Genomic DNA, 12,171 nt, shown 5'->3' on the forward strand with positions numbered 1-12,171 from the left:
TGCCTGGCCTTATCTTGCTAAGCCTGATCTCCCACTCCTTCTCTTGGTGAAACCTGGGCTTCACTCACCCAAAGGTGCGGCCTGACAGAGCAGAGACAGCAGAGAAAGGGGTCCAGCACCTGCGTTCTGGTCTTGGCTCCCTCCTAACTAGTTGTGTGATTAACAAGCACCTTAACTTCCCCTGGGCTTGGTTTCCTTACAAGAGCACTGTAGGCACGAGGCCATGTGATTCCAAGTCCCCACACACCCAGACCCCGACTCCACCAGAGCACCTTACACTGCGGTCTACACTCTCACTGTAGATCCTTCCGTTTCTGTCTTTCCCAACATTGCTCCCTCCTCGTTTCCTTTCATCGAATGCTTTTCTCCGTCTGTTTTTCACAGATTGCTTCCTCTATTCCACCCTGGAATATTGAAGGTACTTGTCCTCAGCAAGCCCGTCCTTCAGTTTCCTGAATGAGCTCAACTCTGACCACAACTTCCTTTGATGCCCCCATGCTGACGTCTGCCACCTCCATCTCTAGCCCCGAAGGCCCCCTGAGTTCTAGTTACACATTTCCAGCTCCACCAGGCTCTCCACCGGGAAGTCTCAGGCACCCACCCCTCCCAGCGTTTCCAAACCTGAACTCATCATCTTCCTCAAGCCAGTTTCTCCTTGACTTTGCACATAACACTGAAATTTGAAGACCTCGTTCTTTCCTTCCCTAAGTCTTTTCCAATCATCCTAACCTCAAGAGTCAAGTCCATTTTCAGAAAGAACTTATTATACCTTGTTTCTTTCACAATTAACTTGCCCCATATTCTTATTTCTTACTCCCCAAGTAAGTTATTAGGAGCACTTTCTAAAATTTTTAATTTTATATTGGGGTAGAGTTGATTAACAATGTTGTGTTAGTTTCAGGTGTATAGCAAAGTGATTCAGTTACACATATACGTGCACTGATTTTGTATTTTCCACAATTATTTGCCAAACGCTGGTCTTCAGAAAGCATTTTTCTCTGTATTGATTATTACTAACGATCCTGTCTTATTAATGCCAGATTTGTCTTTTCTTTCTAGTGCTGTTCTTATCCCACCAGAGAGAGGTAAGAGCTCTTAGCCCTCTATTTCTTTATGTTCATGATAAGGAATAGAGCTGGCATAATTTCTTTTTTTTCACTGCAAGTCTGCTTCCCTTATTTATTTTTTCATATTTAAAGAAATAAAGCAAGATGTCATAATGACATTATAGCAAATGCTGTCATGACAAGCATCTATAGTAAAGAAATCCTAGTCTTGTTTATGCTTCCACAGCATGTCCATTTTAATTAATCTTGCAAGAGGAACTCAGACAAATTTTGGTTCTCAAGACTACAATATGAAAACACAGGCTCCAAATGCCTTGGAATGGTTTGGGAAAGCTGATGGGAGAGATATGTTATTAAGATGAACTGGTGGCTTAAGAGCTATTATAGTTCATGATTCTGCTTCAGATTGCCTAATATTTTCTGCAGAGGCTCGAGCAAAGATTATTGCTACATTTCTGTGGTCAGTGGAAAAGCCTGGTGTGAAATCTGAAACTAGGAATAAATGAATCTTTTTAAAAACTAAGATTTGGGTTGGGATAAATATCCTACAGTACACTGGAAATTTCATAGAACTTAGCTAATCTGCTCCCAGGAGACTTTTAGAGCTTCCTGCCAGGTTGCAAATACCAAGAGGATGGACTTTCTGGGGGTTATTTCTGTGTTGCACTTATGACTGACAAAAAGAAAAAGTAAAATTGTTGGTACAAATGAAAAGTTGTTTAGCAAATTCCTCTGGGCCAGGACAGGGTCTGGACTGGAGTTTAGGGTATACTGTTTATTTAGCACTTAAATTTATAGAACAAAATCTTAGTTCTCAATGAAAATTATATAACCCACTGGAAAGAAAATAGTTACTCATCATGTTAAGAATTAACCATTTCTCTAAATGCTTGTAACATGGTGAGAAACATTCTATATCAGCCTTAACTTTTAATTGAAGAAGATCCAGTTGGTCAAATATATTCAGCCATACCTTTTGGTCTCCAACTCCTCAGGCTAAGTTTACTGGAAGAATTCAAAGGACATATTGGAAGACACTGAATAGAAGACGTGATAGGAACAGATTTAACAAAAGAACCACACTACCTTCTGATTTCTTGGGCTTTTGATATGTATGAACTTAGTTCCTGAAAATTGGGCCTTGGAACAAAATATGTCTAACTGTCCTTCCGTTAGGCTGAACAAGTAAAATTAATAAAAGCCTCATACGCTTCTTTGGGCTGACAGCACTGGAGAACCGAACCCAAAAGCTGCAGCAGCGGATGATGATCTGAGAAAACCAGATTTGTGACGGGCTGTGCAGTCACGGTTTCTGTTCCCACGTATGCCACTTCCTTGCGCTGACAGTGAAATGGGCTGGACCCCGCCCCCTACCCCTCCAGAGCCAATGAGGCCCTTGGTCTGCGTCTTTCAAAATAAAACTCAAATCAAGTCCTTTTCCCCAATTTTGCCAGTGTGTGGCTACAGGTGACCTCTCCTGCCTAGGCAGGTGTTGGGTGTGACCATGACTGCCCCATCCAGTCCTCAGGCAGGTCCAGTCACCAGGAGGACCTGGAGATTCAGGGCTGTGGCGTGGAAGGTCTTGGCCAAGCACAAGGCAGCCCCATGTTGCAGCTGGGGTTCAGCTGTTCTGTGACAGCCGCCAGGGCCATTCATCCCTCGAAGTCCCTCAAATTTGAAGTTCTATTCAAGACGTTCCTCATTAAATGTCCTTTCATATAGCAAAACCAGCAATGCTATGATATGCCAAGCCACAGCATGAAGTTACTGTGATCTGCACCTGTAAAATGGAATGTCACTTCATAAAGCCCCAGACCAAAGAAAAAAAAACTACCGTTAAATTTCCCCTAAGTATCCGGCCAGCCTCCTCCATCACAGTTACCTTCTCTTGACTGTTGCCATGGATCCCACTGTTCCCCTGGCAACAGAGCTTTGCCCCTCACTCTCAATTTCCCAATTTGACTCCATGCTATGTTTTCCATGTCACTTGCTCTACTCCTTCACTTTGGGTTGTTTTATTTCACTCTATTGTACTACAAAAGTGTTTCTTCCTATATCCAACTTTGCATATTTGCTTTCTTTCCAGTTTCAGCTCACTTAGCTCTGGCTACACTGATTCTTAGAGCCATCCATCTGCACTTGCAAAGCATTTACGTTTCTTTCTGTTGCACATAATAGAAGCCACCTCTTGAGCGGCTCAAGCAAGAGAAGGAATGAAGTGGAAGGACAGTGGAATAGATCACCGAATTCCAGGAAGAACTGAACAAATAAAACTTCAGAAGGGAAGAAAGAAGGGCAGCTCTAGTGATTTCAGGGACAAGACAACATAAACTTCCTTTCTTGAGTATCACCCCCAACATTATTCAGCTGCAAAGACTCCTACCCAGGAGACACTTGATTGAAAATTCTGACTTCCCACAGAGAAGAACCTGATTGACCCAGTTTAGCTCTGGTTGCCCAATGGCCCAGTCCTGCGTGAAGGACTTAGAGCCAAGAGGACCGGCGTTTTGTAGAGACTCATTTGCTTTCTCTGGAGAAAGGTCTGGACATCAAAGTCATTTCCCCAAGAAAGAGGAATCCTTGTGAGCTAAGAAGACGTCCCAAGCATAGTAAGTTCTTTGAGTAGCTAGATCTCAGGCACACGTTTCTGGTATCTGCTTTGTGTAGTATACATTTAAAAAAAATATGTTTCTTCCCTGGGCTAGACTGGTAAGCTTTTCCATGTGGATATGGACTGTATCCTTTCTCTTGTCCCACTTAACTGGTGAGCTTCCAGTAAAGGCCTGACTAACCAAGTCAGCTAACATGATGCCAACTATCGAAGGGTAGGCTTCACTTGGCTAATTTTCCTCTCCTAATACTTAATAAACACCCGCCATATACCAAGATACTTTCAAGCCATTGAGTATTTAAAGATAAATTAGATATGACCCCTGTCATTAAGACATAATCTAGTAGGTTTTCTGTATGATTAATGTTTAGGAGGGAAATGAATTAAAGATAAACAAATCATTATCAGACCCATTTGGAGGGTTCTTAGAAGCTGGGCTGTTTCTGCCTGGGTTATCATATTGGATTCCACTTTAGGCAAGCATTCAGTGACTTGCCATAAAGGACAGGATTCTGATCGACTGTCTTCCCCAGCTTCCACCCTTACAATAGTGTTTCTGTTATCCACCATATCTGCCATTTGAAGTAAAAAATATATACCCCCAATTTTTTTTCTCTAACTATCCAAGATGTCATTGGAAGACTACATATGTTTCTCCACTCTGTTATCTGCAATGGCCAGCAGTCCAAGGGGCGTGGCCAGGTGGGCTTCTATTACTCCCTGGACAGCCCAGGTTGATTCCGGAGGGTGTATGGCCACAGGTAGCCAAACTCCGAGTATCCCAAACAAAAGGTTAGAACTGCAGAACAGTCTCCCTGTAGCTTCTGGCACAGCTTCGCATGTTCTATAGAGGCTTACTTTTACTGAACTCAGGTCTGGCTGCTCGCCGATCGGAAATCAATACCAAGAGAGGCACATGTTGGTAGAAAGGAAAATTACTTTTAATCAGAATGTTGGCCATCTGGGGAGAAGGTGGACTCATGACCCCCAGAAACCAACTCCAAAGATTCTGCTCAGCCCTGAAAGTTTTTAAAGGGCAAAAGGGAAGTACTCTCAGTTAATCATTGAGATAGGGGGTCAGACTGCATGCAAGCTTGTCAGCTTCTTGTGATCTTTCTTTAGGTGCCATCTTGTTCACAGAGTTTGTTCGTGAGAAGGCTGAAGGGGAAGCTAGGGAAGACATCTGATCCTCTGTTAAATACTTATTCTTCATTTCTACTTCTTTGATCTATGGAAAAAACCAACAGGTTAGGTAAGGTATTGTGTGGTCAAAGATTTGAATGGTGTGCCAGGGCCGGAGAAGAGTAGAGCATGAGGGCGCCTGGTTCCATCGACAGGTGAATGGATAAAGAAGATGGGGCACATATATACAATGGAATATTACTCAGCCATAAAAAGAAACAAAACTGAGTTATTTGTAGAGAGGTGGATGGACCTAGAGTCTGTCATACAGAGTGAAGTAAGTCAGAAAGAAAAACAAATACCGTATACTAACGCATATATATGGAATCTAAGGGGGAAAAAAATGGTACTGATGAACCTAGTTGCAGGGCAGGAATAAAGATGTAGACATAGAGAATGGACTTGAGGACACAGAGTGGGAGGGGGAAGCTGACATATTTACACTACCGAATGTAAAGTAACTAGTGGGAAGCAGCATAGCACAGGAGATCAGCTCGGAGCTTTGTGACCATCTAGAGGGGTGGGATAGGGAAGATGGGAGGGAGGCTCAAGAGGGAGGGGATATGGGGACATAAGTATGCATATGGCTGATTCACTCTGGTGTACAACAGAAACTAACACAGTATTGTGAAGCAATTATACTCCAATAAAGATCTCCTTTTTAAAAAGTTAGTTACAATGTACCTTTGCTCAGTTGACAAGAGAAGGGGTTTCCTGCTGAGGGCCTTTACTGCAAAAAGTTGCTTCCATTACTGTATATTTTGTTTCAACATACAGATAAAGATGCTAATGTAATGAACTGCCACAGGTTAATCAGTTGATGGCGGCTCCTCTAGTGGTTTTTGTTTCTTTAAACAAGTGGATGAATGAACAGATTTGGCCTTGGGATGCCATTCAGCTCAAAGTTGGTGGCAATCGCAAATGGGTTTAATAAATGAAAGAGATATTTTGGCAGAGCCCATTGAGGTAAATAAAGATTAAGGTCCTCGCCAGCATCATAGAGTATATTAGATCCTCTACTTTAATTGCTTCTTATGAATGGAAGGTGTACAGGAATTGGAATTTTAATTTGTACATCTAAGCTGTGCTCTTGAAGGAGAAAGTCTTTGTGACCTTACGGATTTGAGAAAAAAACTTAATAGGGTATAGCTGTAACTGGCATAAAAGTTATGTTCCATGGCTGACATTGCTGCTTTTTGATGCTTGCTGTCAAATGAAAAGCAAGACATGAATCCCTGATTGATTTTTCTGTGCGTGCATTTGCAACAAATAAGGCTGAGTCTGGCTGGAACCGTGTGATGTTCAGAAACAGCAGAAACATAATCAGTCTCTGTTCTGTCTCCCATTGTGAGTTCTAGGGCTATTGGGAGCTTTAACAGTTTTTACATCTCTTGCTTGATAATCAGACAGACTGCACGTTCTGTAGACATACAGTCATATTCTATGTCAAGCCCTGGGGGCTTCCAGCATGAATTAAGAAAGCCCTAGAATGGTATTGGCATTCATTTTCAGAAAAGCAAGGAGAAGACATAAAGAGCGTGGCTGGGGTGCAGGCTGGGGTAACTCCTTCACTTCTGCCCTGTTATCATTTCCACGGTGCTATGTTTGCTGCCACACCCTCGAATGTGTTCTTTGATGATGGAACCTCTTCATCTGACTCTGGGTGTTCATGACTTATTCTGCCCTCAGCTCATCATTCCTCCTGAACCACAGCTGTGGTGCAGTTACATCTCTGCCTTTGCTCACATAATTCTCAGACCATCTTGGCTATCCAAAGATAAACAGCTTGATTTGAGTTATCAAGCAATCTAATCTTCTCTGCTTGCATCTCTAATTTCCAAAAATGAGTTCATTCCTCACAGTATATAAATAGATATTTGATATATATCTGACATATGCCTGAAAAATCTGATATGTATACACAGCATATGAGAAGCCACATAGTACAATGAAAAAGAAAAAAAAGCATTAGACAAAAAGATAAAAAAGACAAAGGAGTTTGCTTCTAACTAATTATGTGACCTTCAGTAAATAAATAATGTATCCTCTTTGAACCTCTCATTTCTCATCGTTGAAATTCACTAACAAGATATTATAAAAATCAAATGAGATAATCTATAAAAAGTGTTTGAAAACTATTAAGACCTGTATAAATGGGAGGTAATATTTTAGTAACTACTTTCATCTGAAAACATTGATGGTCACTAGGAAAGATCAAGAAATGAAAAGCACAGTACCTGCTTTTGTGGGATTTACAACCTAGCCAGGAAGATCACACCTATACAGGTATAAGACAATTAGTCAAGCAAGTCATTATAAACTGATGCATACAATGTAGACAGATGGCATACCACTTGATAACAGTTCCAAACACTTGACATCCTATACACATTAAATGACTACACAAGCATCATGTTTCATTAACAGTAAGCATGATCATCATCTTTACCACTTCCCCGTCATGCAGGTTATTTTACGGATTGTCTCTGTCCTTCTTTACATCCTAGTTTAGGTTCAAGATAAGTCGACATTTATATCTGTCATTTATTTAGTGCCTTTCTATGTCTTGTTTACCAATATATCCCAACGCCTAAAACAATGTCTCAATAAACATTGAATGAATGGATGAATCAGTTAATCAGTCCAGGAGAAAAGAAGCAGCTTTCCATTTGGGTTCACACACGTATTTTGTAATTCTGGAGAAAAAAATTAAAACAGTGGAAGAAAGATTGACATGTGCGCACATGCGTGTGTGCGCGCGCACACACGCGCGCACACACACACACACACACACACACACACTACCTTGATCATATGAAGGCGTATCAGAATTGAAGAGGGCAAGTGTGGGGCTGGTAGGCAGACTGATAAAGCCACCAAGATAACTCTGTCCATCTCTCCCATCCATTGAGAACCTCTGTCTCACATACTTAAGGCTCCGTCTCTCTAACATGGGGTTCCAACAAAATGGAAATCTTTCTTGAACAGTCTCCTGCCTTCAATTTTTCCTAATTCCTTTCAGCTGCCTAGAGCCTCATGCTATTAAAACACTTGCTTAATGTCAGTGTGTGAATTTACATCTGATTGGATAATCATTTCTTTTAACCTGCATATCGTTCTGAGCATAGTTGGAGGTATGTGAAGCAAGCTCTTAACCCATTGATGTTTACCTATTGCTAGTGATGATCAGTTCAAATGAAGCTATTTTCCGTGAAGATAAACTACTCTAATCAGTTTCAGTGTAATAGTTAACCCCTCAGGCCAGAGCATATGGTTGTCATTGTGCAGCTGTGCTGATAGAATAGCTTGGCCCTTCGGAATGTTTGTTCCATTTTTATGTAATTGCTGGCCACCCATTATCTGTAATGGATAATCATTTTTCTTCTTTCCTTCTTAATTTCTAAGGAACAAAACCTGCCCTCCCTTTCTTATTGTAAACAGTTTGAGAAAAAGCAAAAGGTAAAGAATAAGAATACTTCATTGTCTCATGTCTACCCCAGTGCTGAGCTCCCGCCCTGGACTGTTTTCAAATATTTCTGCAAAAAAAGGCATCTTCCTAAACCAAGATGTTATACATAGAGCCCAAACACATAGTCTTCAAGGATAAGGCATTGCAAAATGGCTCACATCCCAAAATAAGGACAGATATGGTTGGAACTTACAACGATCTTCTTATTTTAAATGGAAATACCAGCAGATGTCACAAGAAACATACAGCACTAGGCACAGACAAATAAAGAGCTTTTCTGGGGTGTGGAGTAGTACAGAAGGAGCGTCCACCTTGGACTGTGTGGGGAACAGTGGACCAGGGGTTCGGCGAGGAGTTTGCTGAGTCTAACTCCTAATGAAACAATATTGACCATCTTGACTCGGTAATTTAAACATTTCTTGTCAGGCACTTTCAGGATACTATCCATAAAATTATATTTATTTCACAATAGGTTGATCCCAGACATCTTTTCAAATGTGCTTGCCGTTGAATTTACACATTGTTATATGTTCCTTCTTTGAATCTCAGAGTGAAACAAAATAGATAGGCAGCAAAAATGGGACAGGGAGATGGTGTCCACAGGCATTTTCCACTCCTGAGGTCTCCCAACCCTGTGCTGGCTTGTTAATTTCTCACTATAGTCTGTCAAAAGAACGGAGATGTTATTTGACAGCCCACATATTTTTCTAAAGCCATATTTTTGTACATTTCCCTGATTTCCAAAAATATGACCAGTGTTATTCTGGTAGAGGTATTTTTCTCCCTGAAAATGGCAGTAACATAGTAAATGTTCTCTTGCCCACGTGCTACATGGAATCACGCTATCACGAGATATAAAGAAGGCAATCACAAGTCATCTTTCCTTAAGTGATACTTATCCTTCCCAAATAGCTCACTGGGGGCCGTGACAGGAATAAAAGGCTTTCTATCTACACAAGTATTGTTTCTAAGGATGAAAGAGCCCTGAAACCCTGACTGGCATTCAAGTTGGAGGTACTGCGAATATGTGGAAAAATAGAGGAGGTTCCACGCTGATACCACCAGTAAGAGTTCTGAAAGGCATGCTTGTAATGAAAGAGCTGCATTTGGAGCAGCCCAGACTGTGGACTAAAATGGTCTCCATGTAGCGGAGGATATTTGTGAATGAAGTGTCTTTCAATGAGGAGAAATCAATTTTAACAGCTCATTTATTGACGAAACCAAGTCTAATCTCAGCAGTCAGAGTGCTTTCTTGGAACAAGGACTAGAGGATTCATCTGTCTCACCTGAACACATGAAAGCAAAAAGTTGCTCATAAAAAATGCTTATGACCCCTCTGCTCCTGGAGCTGGGATGAGCTAATACTTGATAATGAGTTAACAGGGGATTTGGGTGACTAGAGTGCCTATTAACATTCCCCACGCCTGCTGGATTCTGTGGAGTTAAGATTATTCAAATATGCCTAAAACTGAATCCTTTAATGGCCAAATCATAGATTCATCTAATGGCTTAATTCCACTAACCTTCTTTAACTCTACCCTTTGCTTTGGCTATGCTGGTTCATTTACCATCCCAACGCTATGCCTGGCATTCCTCCGCCTGTACGTCTGAACTTACACACAGCCAGGGTGATGGCAGACCCAGAGGTGTGTGGTGCACAGCAGATGCAGTGGCCCTGAACAGGTCCCTCCTCCCTGGGACCAGGTACCTACTCCCCATGCTTCTCAGCTGCAGTCCTGCTCATCCTCCTGGCTTCAGCTCTATTTATTTGTTTGTTTGTTGGTTTGTTTATTTTTATTGAGGTAGAGTTGATTTACAATATTTTGTTAGTTTCTGGTGTACAGCAAAGTGATTCAGTTATATATATATGTATATATATTCTTTTTCATATTCTTTTCCATTATAGTTTATTACAAGATATTAAACATGGTTCCCTGTGCTATACAGTAGGACCTTGTTGCTTATCTATTTTATATATAGTATTTTGTATCTGCTAATCCCAAACTCTTAATTTATCCCTCCCCCCCTTTCCCCTTTGGTAACCATAAGTTTGTTTTCTATGTCAGTGAGTCTGCTTCTGTTTTGCAAATAAGTTCATTTGTATCATTTTTCTAGATTCCATGTATAAGTGATGTCATATATTTGTCTTTCACTGTCTGACTTAATTCACTTAATATGATAATCTCTAGGTCCATCCATGGTATTGCAAATGGCAGTATTTCATTCTTTTTGTGGCTGAGTAATATTCCATTGTACGTATGTACCACATCTTCTTTATCCATTCATCTGCTGATGGACATTTAGGTTGTTTCCGTATCTTGGGGCTATTGTAAATAGTGTTGCTGTGAACATTGGGGTGTATGTATCTTTTCAAATTCGAGTTTGCTCTAGGTATATGCCTAGGACGGGGATTGCAGGATCACTGGCTTCAGCTTTTCTGTAAAGTCCCTCCTAACAAATCTAGCTGTACCTCCTCTCTTGTGTCTGACTACCTCAGTCACAACTATGGCACAGACCAAGTTCTGTTAGTTGTTAACAGGTGTCTGTTGAGAGTCACAAACTGATTGGAAGCACCCAGGCAGAGTCAGAATACCCCTTTCACTTCCCACTACTCCACAGGCTTTCTTCACCTTAGTTACTGATATCAAGCCAAAAATGTAGACCTCATTCTTGTTCTTTCTCTATTTATGTCCTGTCTATATCCAGAGAGTAAATCCAGTCAGCTCTGTGATCAAAATCCATTTCTAGTCCTACTTTTTTGCACCATCTCATTGGCTATCTCCTTAGACCAAGCCGCCATCCTCGCTCACCTGGGTAGCTGCCACATCCCCACAGATGGACTCCGGCTTTTACTCTTTTCCCTTGATAATCCACCTTTCACATAGCCTATATCCTCTCCTCCCACCCCTGCATAGTCTATACGTGACACTTTTTAGCTTCCTAGAATCTGAATCCCCCTGCCTACTTGGGCGAGAACACATCACTGTGTGAATCTTAGTGAGAGACAAGACCATACCTCTTCCAGTGAGTTACTCTGAGCCCTGGTAGTGTTACCGAACACAAGTTCATGTGTTCAGTGCACAGTGAGGCCAAACAAACCGAAACGTCAGAGTTTGGAGCAGAGAAAGGTTTATTTCAGGGCTGTGCAAGGGGACGGGTAGCTCATGCCCAGAAAACCCGGAACTCCTCCGAAGGTTTCAGCAAAGCACTTTTAAAGGCAAAGTGGAGGGAAGGACGTGGTTGGCTGTTGCAAACTTCTTAATGTCAGAATCCTTTCTTTTTGCAGCTGTCCATGTAGGTCAGGTCACAATGTTCCTGTAAACCTCCAATGGGACAAATGTTATTCTCTGTTCTGCACCTTTTTATCTCTATGTGAATGGACTCTTAAAGGTCAAAGCCTTGAGAATGGGCTATCCTGTATATTTCTGGGTGTAGGCAACGTTCTTTTACAAAAGGTGCACAGCCAGCATGACTGAGCACAGGAAAAGGAGCAGATCTAATATGGAATCAGATTTGTTCTTCCTGATTGCCGTAGTGGCTTACTTGCTTCCGCATTAGATGACTCAACCCATATTCAACAGTGGACTATATTAAATGAGGCTGAGATGGGAGGTACTTTGGTAAAATTAAAAATAAGAAATTCAAATTCCTCAGCATTAGAAATGCTGGAGTGAATTTACTCTTGTAAGTTGTCCTATTTTTTCACCCTCAAGAGTGCCTAGTGGGCTTCCCTGATGGCGCAGTGGTTGAGAGTCCGCCTGCCGATGCAGGGGACACGGGTTCGTGCCCCGGTCCGGGAGGATCCCACATGCCGCGGAGCGGCTGGGCCCATGAGCCATGGC

This window comes from Aethalodelphis obliquidens, unplaced genomic scaffold (genome assembly GCF_003676395.1).
Source record: "Aethalodelphis obliquidens isolate GAN/ISIS:26980383/991018 unplaced genomic scaffold, ASM367639v1 scaffold23, whole genome shotgun sequence".
In the NCBI taxonomy this organism is placed as follows: Eukaryota; Metazoa; Chordata; class Mammalia; order Artiodactyla; family Delphinidae; genus Aethalodelphis; species Aethalodelphis obliquidens.